Raw genomic sequence first — 10,969 nt, forward strand, 5'->3', positions numbered from 1 at the left:
CTTTTGAGATATTCTAATTATAGTGGTTATTTGGCGTTGGAGGTAAGAAAGTTGTTTTTAGGTCTGGCCGTTCCTTCTGCTTTAAATTACTCTAGCTCATGTCAACAAAGTAACAACAAAAGATAGCCAACGGTTTGTTGCTCAAGCCTTCCCTACTGCACCTTCCCATGTCTCTCCTGGCGACCACAGTGCAGGAAATTTGAGTTTGCATTTGCGCAAAGAGACGTACAACACAAGAAGGCGCGCTTTAGTGTGCCGGGCACCACCCGGCCTGTGCATTCCTCACTGCCGTGAGATCAGTTTACTCAGCAGAGCATGACGCTGCAATTGGTTAGTAAGGCCTGCCTGACCAGAATAGTATATTTGGGGTCATGTATTTGATTGCATTTTTAAAACAGTAACAGAACTTAACTGCAATGTTTAAATAGGTCTAGACATATTTAAACAGTGTCAATTTGATAGAAGAATTCTGGAAAATTCAGAGGGGAGGCACCAATGTTTTTTTTTCCCTTTGGGTGGATGTGGCATTAAAGAGTTTGAAGACCACTGGTCTAAGTGGACACTAATACACCTGGATCCTCCTGAATTCCTCGCAACAGATGCCAGCAAACCTGGCTGGAGAGCTACTGTGTTGGACTGATCCTGTCGATTCAAGTGGTCTTTCCTAGAGAGTCGGAGGTCATGGAAGTAGATGGAGTTGATGGTAAGCTTCAGGGCTTTGAAGTTTTCCCATCATCATCTGTCTCAGAAAAATGTGCTAGTAAAGACAGAGAATAAGGTAGCGGTCTTTTACATTAACCAGCAGTGAAGCATGCATTCAAAATCCCTCAATGCAATAGCAGAACAATTGGGCTATTGGGCAGAGATCAACCTGTTGCATACGTCGGCAGTACACATCAAGTGCACCGACAATGTGATGGCAGACAGCTGGAGGTTTCCAAATTTGCTGGAGTTGACGTTATCCAGGTTGTTGTTTTGAGAGATATGCCGAGAGTTTGTGAAACCCTTTCTAGATCTCTTTTCAAACAAGGACAATGCTCATCTTTGTCGATTCTGATCCAGGTTTCTAGAACAAGGAGCCTAGGTGGTGGACGTATTGGTGATAAAGTGGCTGAGAAGTCTCCTTTATACATTCCCCCCCTTTTTATTGATCCAGATGGTTCTCTTCAAGTCTCAGCAGGGGGAGGGAACTTGATTATTGTTGACCCTGATTGGCCAGAGATGTCACGGTTTCCTCTTCTGAACCCCTGGCTCTTCTACCTCCTTGGGTACTGCTCAAGTGTGTCTCTTCTCAGAACGTCGTCCCTGACCTTCTTGCTCCAACTCACTCTATCGCTTTGGAGGTTGAGAAGTCTGGACTGCTAGCAAAGGGTCTTTCCTCTTCCTTAGTGGAGTTAATTTAGCACTCCAGCAGGCCTTCTACTTCGAAGTCTTACTCAAAGAACTGGAAGTCCTTTCAGACGTGATGTTCTGCTCATGATCTTTTGGCACCTACCTGTAGTTTGTCTGCTATTTTGCATTTTCTTCTGAATGGGTTTCACTTGAATCTCTTTCCACTCTGAAAGCTCATTGGTTTGCGATAAAGGCTTTTAGGGACTTTTCTGAACTTTCATCGATGTTACACTCTTTGGTGTCTAGACTGTTATGATCTTTTGTCAATGGTAAGAACAATGAAAAATCCCTTTTCTCCAACTCAGAATCTTCCTACTCTTTTATAGGCTTTACAATTTTATCTCTTTGAGGATCTGGATACTGTACAATTAAAGATTGTCTCCTATAAAGTTATTTTCCTATTTGCTATCACCTTGCTGAGAACAATTGGGGAGCTGGGAGCCTTAAAATGCTGTCCTCTCTTCATTTGATACTTTGGAAGATGGGGTAACTTTAAGGCCTAGCCCTACCTTTGCTGCAAAGGTTAAGTCTATTTTTGATAGATCTTAGGAAATAATTCTTCCTTCTTTCATTCCCTCTCCTTCCTCTCCGGAAGAACATTTGTTGAATACACTTGATGTTTAAAGAGCTCTTTTCATTTATGTCACCAGGCCTCTGCAGTTCAGGAAAACCGACTCCTTGTTTGTGACTTTTGGACAGCCTGGAAAAGACAAGAAGGTGAATTTTATGACTCTGAGTAGGTGGATTAAGTTGTCAATTTTTCTGGCTTTGCAAGGCTTTTTAGAAAATCTTCCAGGTCAGGGATGGTCTACGAGAGGAATGGCCACCTCCTGGGTTGAATTCCAGTGAGTAACAATCTAGGAAATTCCTAGGGTGGTTACTTGGGCCTCAGGGCATACATTTGTCAAGCATTATCGCTTAATAAATTTTCTGTTTTGCATTTGAGTACCAATGTTTTGAACTCTGCATTACCCTAAGTCCATCTTGTCCTTGTCACAAACATTAAATCCTGCCCACCTTCCCATCAGTCCTTTGGCAAGGGCTTGGCACCCAGGTTGGGTGCATGGCGCTAGCATTTAAGAATCCTCCTGTTCTTTCTTCCTCTTGGAGGGTGACATCACTTTACTTTGTAGTGACTGTCACAAGGACGCAATGGACTAAGGCTAATGAAGATTAACAATAAGTAACCAACGCATCACCACTCTTTCTGAATGTGCGTGGCTCATTCTACAGGACTTGTTCTTTGTATGATTCCTGGATTTTCAGAAGCCCTTTGATGGTAGCACCCCCACACTGAAAATTGTTTCAGCACCACTGGACAAGGGTCAGTTGTCATGCTCATCTGCGGCGTAAATTTGCATTGAAGTAGTCTAACTCCCCAGGTCCTGTCTTTTGCTCAATTTGCCTTTGTGAGTTTTCTCTCAATCACTGTTGATTTCCTTTGATATTTCTTTCTTCTTTCACTTCACCTTCGCCTTCAGTGTATCTTTCGGCCCTGTTAAGAGACACGCCCCCTTGTAGCCACTTCTATACTTCTGTCACCTAATTATTTTCCTATCCTTTCCCCTGTAACGTTGCTGATCCTAGCTATAGCATCACTATCTAGAATCTGTTCACCTGAGTTATGTTCCTCTTATTCCCACGCATCTAATAATCAGCTCTTGGTCTCCCTCCACCTCTCACGTGACATAGTCTGAGCCAGTGTCTCCATCTTGGAGAGACAATCTCTTGCACTTCTGTTGTTCTACTGGCACTGCCGGCTTGAGCTTTGGTCAGAAGTGGCAAAAGAAGGACTAATGGAAAGTGAACGTGTACTGGAGCAACAGAGTGTATGGATTTACAAGCGTTTGATTAAATGAGAAAAAAATAGTTTACTTGAGAGAAAAAACTCAATGTGGCCCGTACGGGGATCGAACCCGCGACCATGGCGTTATTAGCTCCACGCTCTAACCAACTGAGCTAACCGGCCATGAATGACAGAGTTATCCTTTTTCCATGACATGCAGATACACAGAAGAGTCGGTCTCACTGTCGCAATTCCTTCGTACTTTTCTCCTTCCGTCCCCTGTCTGGATTGCAATAACAAGAGCTGTTGAGTGCTCCACGCCAGCCTCAGCGCCTCTTCTTTCAGTCAATGTCACTGTGTGCTGTGATATCTTTGTAACATTGGTTATTGCCGGAAGAAAAGGAAAGGATGGATAGAATTTGTATTCTTTTACAACAAAACCCAAAATGCATCGGCATGCTTGCTCATTAAGTTTACAAGGCCAGCTGCTTTTGAGATATTCTAATTATAGTGGTTATTCGGCGTTGGAGGTAAGAGAGTTGTTTTTAGGTCTGGCCGTTCCTTCTGCTTTAAATTACTCTAGCTCATGTCAACAAAGTAACAACAAAACATAGCCAACGGTTTGTTGCTCAAGCCTTCCCTACTGCACCTTCCCATGTCTCTCCTGCCGACCACAGTGCAGGAAATTTGAGTTTGCATTTCCGCAAAGAGACGTACAACACAAGAAGGCGCTTTCGTGCGCCGGGCACCACCCGGCCTGTGCATTCCTCACTGCCGTGAGATCAGTTTACTCAGCAGAGCATGACGCTGCAATTGGTTAGTAAGGCCTGCCTGACCAGAATAGTGTATTTGGGGTCATGTATTTGATTGCATTTTTAAAACAGTAACAGAACTTAACTGCAATGTTTAAATAGGTCTAGACATATTTAAACAGTGTCAATTTGATAGAAGAATTCTGGAAAATTCAGAGGGGAGGCACCAATGTTTTTTTTCTCCCTTTGGGAAGATGTGGCATTAAAGAGTTTGAAGACCACTGGTCTAAGTGGACACTAATACACCTGGATCCTCCTGAATTCCTCGCAACGGATGCCAGCAAACCTGGCTGGAGAGCTACTGTGTTGGACTGATCCTGTCGATTCAAGTGGTCTTTCCTAGAGAGTCGGAGGTCATGGAAGTAGATGGAGTTGATGGTAAGCTTCAGGGCTTTGAAGTTTTCCCATCATCATCTGTCTCAGAAAAATGTGCTAGTAAAGACAGAGAATAAGGTAGCGGTCTTTTACATTAACCAGCAGTGAAGCATGCATTCAAAATCCCTCAATGCAATAGCAGAACAATTGGGCTATTGGGCTGAAATCAACCTGTTGCATACGTCGGCAGTACACATCAAGTGCACCGACAATGTGATGGCAGACAGCTGGAGGTTTCCAAATTTGCTGGAGTTGACGTTATCCAGGTCGTTGTTTTGAGAGATATGCAGAGAGTTTGTGAAACCCTTTCTGGATCTCTTTTCAAACAAGGACAATGCTCATCTTTGTCGATTCTGATCCAGGTTTCCGGAACAAGGAGCCTAGGTAGTGGACGTATTGGTGATAAAGTGGCTGAGAAGTCTCCTTTATACATTCCCCCCCTTTTTATTGATCCAGATGGTTCTCTTCAAGTCTCAGCAGGGGGGAGGGAACTTGATTCTTGTTGGCCCTGATTTGCCAGAGATGTCATGGTTTCCTCTTCTGAACCCCTGGCTCTTCTACCTCCTTGGGTACTGCTCAAGTGTGTCTCTTCTCAGAACGTCGTCCCTGACCTTCTTGCTCCAACTCACTCAATCGCTTTGGAGGTTGAGAAATCTGGACTGCTAGCAAAGGGTCTTTCCTCTTCCTTAGTGGAGTTAATTCAGCACTCCAGCAGGCCTTCTACTTCGAAGTCTTACTCAAAGAACTGGAAGTCCTTTCAGACGTGATGTTCTGCTCATGATCTTTTGGCACCTACCTGTAGTTTGTCTGCTATTTTGCATTTTCTTCTGAATGGGTTTCACTTGAATCTCTTTCCACTCTGAAAGCTCATTGGTTTGCGGTAAAGGCTGTTAGGGACTTTTCTGAACTTTCATCGATGTTACACTCTTTGGTGTCTAGACTGTTATGATCTTTTGTCAATGGGAAGAACAATGAAAAATCCCTTTTCTCCAACTCAGAATCTTCCTACTCTTTTATAGGCTTTCCAATTTTATCTCTTTGAGGATCTGGATACTGTACAATTAAAGATTGTCTCCTATAAAGTTATTTTCCTATTTGCTATCACCTTGCTGAGAACAATTGGGGAGCTGGGAGCCTTAAAATGCTGTCCTCTCTTCATTTGATACTTTGGAAGATGGGGTAACTTTAAGGCCTAGCCCTACCTTTGCTGCAAAGGTTAAGTCTATTTTTGATAGATCTTAGGAAATAATTCTTCCTTCTTTCATTCCCTCTCCTTCCTCTCCGGAGGAACATTTGTTGAATACACTTGATGTTTAAAGAGCTCTTTTCATTTATGTCACCAGGCCTCTGCAGTTCAAGAAAACTGACTCCTTGTTTGTGACTTTTGGACAGCCTGGAAAAGACAAGAAGGTGACTTTTATGACTCTGAGTAGGTGGATTAAGTTGTCAATTTTTCTGGCTTTGCAAGGCTTTTTAGAAAATCATCCAGGTCAGGGATGGTCTACGAGAGGAATGGCCACCTCCTGGGTTGAATTCCAGTGAGTAACAATCTAGGAAATTCCTAGGGTGGTTACTTGGGCCTCAGGGCATACATTTGTCAAGCATTATCGCTTAATACATTTTCTGTTTTGCATTTGAGTACCAATGTTTTGAACTCTGCATTACCCTAAGTCCATCTTGTCCTTGTCACAAACATTACATCCTGCCCACCTTCCCATCAGTCCTTTGGCAAGGGCTTGGCACCCAGGTTGGGTGCATGGCGCTAGCATTTAAGAATCCTCCTGTTCTTTCTTCCTCTTGGAGGGTGACATCACTTTACTTTGTAATGACTGTCACAAGGACGCAATGGACTAAGGCTAATGAAGATTACCAATAAGTAACCAACGCATCACCACTCTTTCTGAATGTGCGTGGCTCATTCTACAGGACTTGTTCTTTGTATGATTCCTGGATTTTCAGAAGCCCTTTGATGGTAGCACCCCCACACTGAAAATTGTTTCAGCACCACTGGACAAGGGTCAGTTGTCATGCTCATCTGCGGCGTAAATTTGCATTGAAGTAGTCTAACTCCCCAGGTCCTGTCTTTTGCTCAATTTGCCTTTGTGAGTTTTCTCTCAATCACTGTTGATTTCCTTTGATCTTTCTTTCTTCTTTCACTTCACCTTCGCCTTCAGTGTATCTTTCGGCCCTGTTAAGAGACACGCCCCCTTGTAGCCACTTCTATACTTCTGTCACCTAATTATTTTCCTATCCTTTCCCCTGTAACGTTGCTGATCCTAGCTATAGCATCACTATCTAGAATCTGTTCACCTGAGTTATGTTCCTCTTATTCCCACGCATCTAATAATCAGCTCTTGGTCTCCCTCCACCTCTCATGTGACATAGTCTGAGCCAGTGTCTCCATCTTGGAGAGACAATCTCTTGCACTTCTGTTGTTCTACTGGCACTGCCGGCTTGAGCTTTGGTCAGAAGTGGCAAAAGAAGGACTAATGGAAAGTGAACGTGTACTGGAGCAACAGAGTGTATGGATTTACAAGCGTTTGATTAAATGAGAAAAAAATAGTTTACTTGAGAGAAAAAACTTAATGTGGCCCGTACAGGGATCGAACCCGCGACCATGGCGTTATTAGCTCCACGCTCTAACCAACTGAGCTAACCGGCCATGAATGACAGAGTTATCCTTTTTCCGTGACATGCAGATACACAGAAGAGTCGGTCTCACTGTCGCAATTCCTTCATACTTTTCTCCTTCCGTCCCCTGTCTGGATTGCAATAACAAGAGCTGTTGAGTGCTCCACGCCAGCCTCAGCGCCTCTTCTTTCAGTCAATGTCACTGTGTGCTGTGATATCTTTGTAACATTGGTTGTTGCCGGAAGAAAAGGAAAGGATGGATAGAATTTGTATTCTTTTACAACAAAACCCAAAATGCATCGGCTTGCTTGCTCATTAAGTTTACAAGGCCAGCTGCTTTTGAGATATTCTAATTATAGTGGTTATTCGGCGTTGGAGGTAAGAGAGTTGTTTTTAGGTCTGGCCGTTCCTTCTGCTTTAAATTACTCTAGCTCATGTCAACAAAGTAACAACAAAACATAGCCAACGGTTTGTTGCTCAAGCCTTCCCTACTGCACCTTCCCATGTCTCTCCTGCCGACCACAGTGCAGGAAATTTGAGTTTGCATTTGCGCAAAGAGACGTACAACACAAGAAGGCGCGCTTTCGTGCGCCGGGCACCACCCGGCCTGTGCATTCCTCACTGCCGTGAGATCAGTTTACTCAGCAGAGCATGACGCTGCAATTGGTTAGTAAGGCCTGCCTGACCAGAATAGTATATTTGGGGTCATGTATTTGATTGCATTTTTAAAACAGTAACAGAACTTAACTGCAATGTTTAAATAGGTCTAGACATATTTAAACAGTGTCAATTTGATAGAAGAATTCTGGAAAATTCAGAGGGGAGGCACCTATGTTTTTTTTTTCCTTTGGGTGGATGTGGCATTAAAGAGTTTGAAGACCACTGGTCTAAGTGGACACTAATACACCTGGATCCTCCTGAATTCCTCGAAACAGATGCCAGCAAACCTTGCTGGAGAGCTACTGTTTTGGACTGATCCTGTTGATTCAAGTGGTCTTTCCTAGAGAGTCGGAGGTCATGGAAGTAGATGGAGTGGATGGTAAGCTTCAGGGCTTTGAAGTTTTCCCATCATCATCTGTCTCAGAAAAATATGCTAGTAAAGACAAAGAATAAGGTAGCAGACTTTTACATTAACCAGCAGTGAAGCATGCATTCAAAATTCCTCAATGCAATAGCAGAACAATTGGGCTATTGGGCAGAGATCAACCTGTTGCATACGTCGGCAGTACACATCAAGGGCACCGACAATGTGATGGCAGACAGCTGGAGGTTTCCAAATTTGCTGGAGTTGACGTTATCCAGGTCGTTGTTTTGAGAGATATGCAGAGAGTTTGTGAAACCCTTTCTGGATCTCTTTTCAAACAAGGACAATGCTCATCTTTGTCGATTCTGATCCAGGTTTCCGGAACAAGGAGCCTAGGTAGTGGACGTATTGGTGATAAAGTGGCTGAGAAGTCTCCTTTATACATTCCCCCCCTTTTTATTGATCCAGATGGTTCTCTTCAAGTCTCAGCAGGGGGGAGGGAACTTGATTCTTGTTGGCCCTGATTTGCCAGAGATGTCATGGTTTCCTCTTCTGAACCCCTGGCTCTTCTACCTCCTTGGGTACTGCTCAAGTGTGTCTCTTCTCAGAACGTCGTCCCTGACCTTCTTGCTCCAACTCACTCAATCGCTTTGGAGGTTGAGAAATCTGGACTGCTAGCAAAGGGTCTTTCCTCTTCCTTAGTGGAGTTAATTCAGCACTCCAGCAGGCCTTCTACTTCGAAGTCTTACTCAAAGAACTGGAAGTCCTTTCAGACGTGATGTTCTGCTCATGATCTTTTGGCACCTACCTGTAGTTTGTCTGCTATTTTGCATTTTCTTCTGAATGGGTTTCACTTGAATCTCTTTCCACTCTGAAAGCTCATTGGTTTGCGATAAAGGCTGTTAGGGACTTTTCTGAACTTTCATCGATGTTACACTCTTTGGTGTCTAGACTGTTATGATCTTTTGTCAATGGGAAGAACAATGAAAAATCCCTTTTCTCCAACTCAGAATCTTCCTACTCTTTTATAGGCTTTCCAATTTTATCTCTTTGAGGATCTGGATACTGTACAATTAAAGATTGTCTCCTATAAAGTTATTTTCCTATTTGCTATCACCTTGCTGAGAACAATTGGGGAGCTGGGAGCCTTAAAATGCTGTCCTCTCTTCATTTGATGCTTTGGAAGATGGGGTAACTTTAAGGCCTAGCCCTACCTTTGCTGCAAAGGTTAAGTCTATTTTTGATAGATCTTAGGAAATAATTCTTCCTTCTTTCATTCCCTCTCCTTCCTCTCCGGAGGAACATTTGTTGAATACACTTGATGTTTAAAGAGCTCTTTTCATTTATGTCACCAGGCCTCTGCAGTTCAAGAAAACTGACTCCTTGTTTGTGACTTTTGGACAGCCTGGAAAAGACAAGAAGGTGACTTTTATGACTCTGAGTAGGTGGATTAAGTTGTCAATTTTTCTGGCTTTGCAAGGCTTTTTAGAAAATCTTCCAGGTCAGGGATGGTCTACGAGAGGAATGGCCACCTCCTGGGTTGAATTCCAGTGAGTAACAATCTAGGAAATTCCTAGGGTGGTTACTTGGGCCTCAGGGCATACATTTGTCAAGCATTATCGCTTAATAAATTTTCTGTTTTGCATTTGAGTACCAATGTTTTGAACTCTGCATTACCCTAAGTCCATCTTGTCCTTGTCACAAACATTACATCCTGCCCACCTTCCCATCAGTCCTTTGGCAAGGGCTTGGCACCCAGGTTGGGTGCATGGCGCTAGCATTTAAGAATCCTCCTGTTCTTTCTTCCTCTTGGAGGGTGACATCACTTTACTTTGTAATGACTGTCACAAGGACGCAATGGACTAAGGCTAATGAAGATTACCAATAAGTAACCAACGCATCACCACTCTTTCTGAATGTGCGTGGCTCATTCTACAGGACTTGTTCTTTGTATGATTCCTGGATTTTCAGAAGCCCTTTGATGGTAGCACCCCCATACTGAAAATTGTTTCAGCACCACTGGACAAGGGTCAGTTGTCATGCTCATCTGCGGCGTAAATTTGCATTGAAGTAGTCTAACTCCCCAGGTCCTGTCTTTTGCTCAATTTGCCTTTGTGAGTTTTCTCTCAATCACTGTTGATTTCCTTTGATCTTTCTTTCTTCTTTCACTTCACCTTCGCCTTCAGTGTATCTTTCGGCCCTGTTAAGAGACACGCCCCCTTGTAGCCACTTCTATACTTCTGTCACCTAATTATTTTCCTATCCTTTCCCCTGTAACGTTGCTGATCCTAGCTATAGCATCACTATCTAGAATCTGTTCACCTGAGTTATGTTCCTCTTATTCCCACGCATCTAATAATCAGCTCTTGGTCTCCCTCCACCTCTCATGTGACATAGTCTGAGCCAGTGTCTCCATCTTGGAGAGACAATCTCTTGCACTTCTGTTGTTCTACTGGCACTGCCGGCTTGAGCTTTGGTCAGAAGTGGCAAAAGAAGGACTAATGGAAAGTGAACGTGTACTGGAGCAACAGAGTGTATGGATTTACAAGCGTTTGATTAAATGAGAAAAAAATAGTTTACTTGAGAGAAAAAACTTAATGTGGCCCGTACAGGGATCGAACCCGCGACCATGGCGTTATTAGCTCCACTCTCTAACCAACTGAGCTAACCAGCCATGAATGACAGAGTTATCCTTTTTCCGTGACATGCAGATACACAGAAGAGTCGGTCTCACTGTCGCAATTCCTTCATACTTTTCTCCTTCCGTCCCCTGTCTGGATTGCAATAACAAGAGCTGTTGAGTGCTCCACGCCAGCCTCAGCGCCTCTTCTTTCAGTCAATGTCACTGTGTGCTGTGATATCTTTGTAACATTGGTTGTTGCCGGAAGAAAAGGAAATGATGGATAGAATTTGTATTCTTTTACAACAAAACCCAAAATGCATCGGCTT

At 43.4% G+C, this 10,969-nt stretch overlaps 1 non-coding gene across 1 annotated transcript; it reads right to left on the minus strand.

The window, feature by feature from the left end:
- Positions 1–3,287: 3,287 nt before the first annotated feature.
- Positions 3,288–3,361, minus strand: TRNAI-AAU (transfer RNA isoleucine (anticodon AAU)). The gene has a single exon. It is a non-coding gene; the product is annotated as a tRNA-Ile (tRNA).
- Between the last annotated feature and the right edge of the window lie 7,608 nt (positions 3,362–10,969).

Source organism: Pleurodeles waltl, chromosome 12, assembly GCF_031143425.1.
Source record: "Pleurodeles waltl isolate 20211129_DDA chromosome 12, aPleWal1.hap1.20221129, whole genome shotgun sequence".
Lineage (NCBI taxonomy): Eukaryota > Metazoa > Chordata > Amphibia > Caudata > Salamandridae > Pleurodeles > Pleurodeles waltl.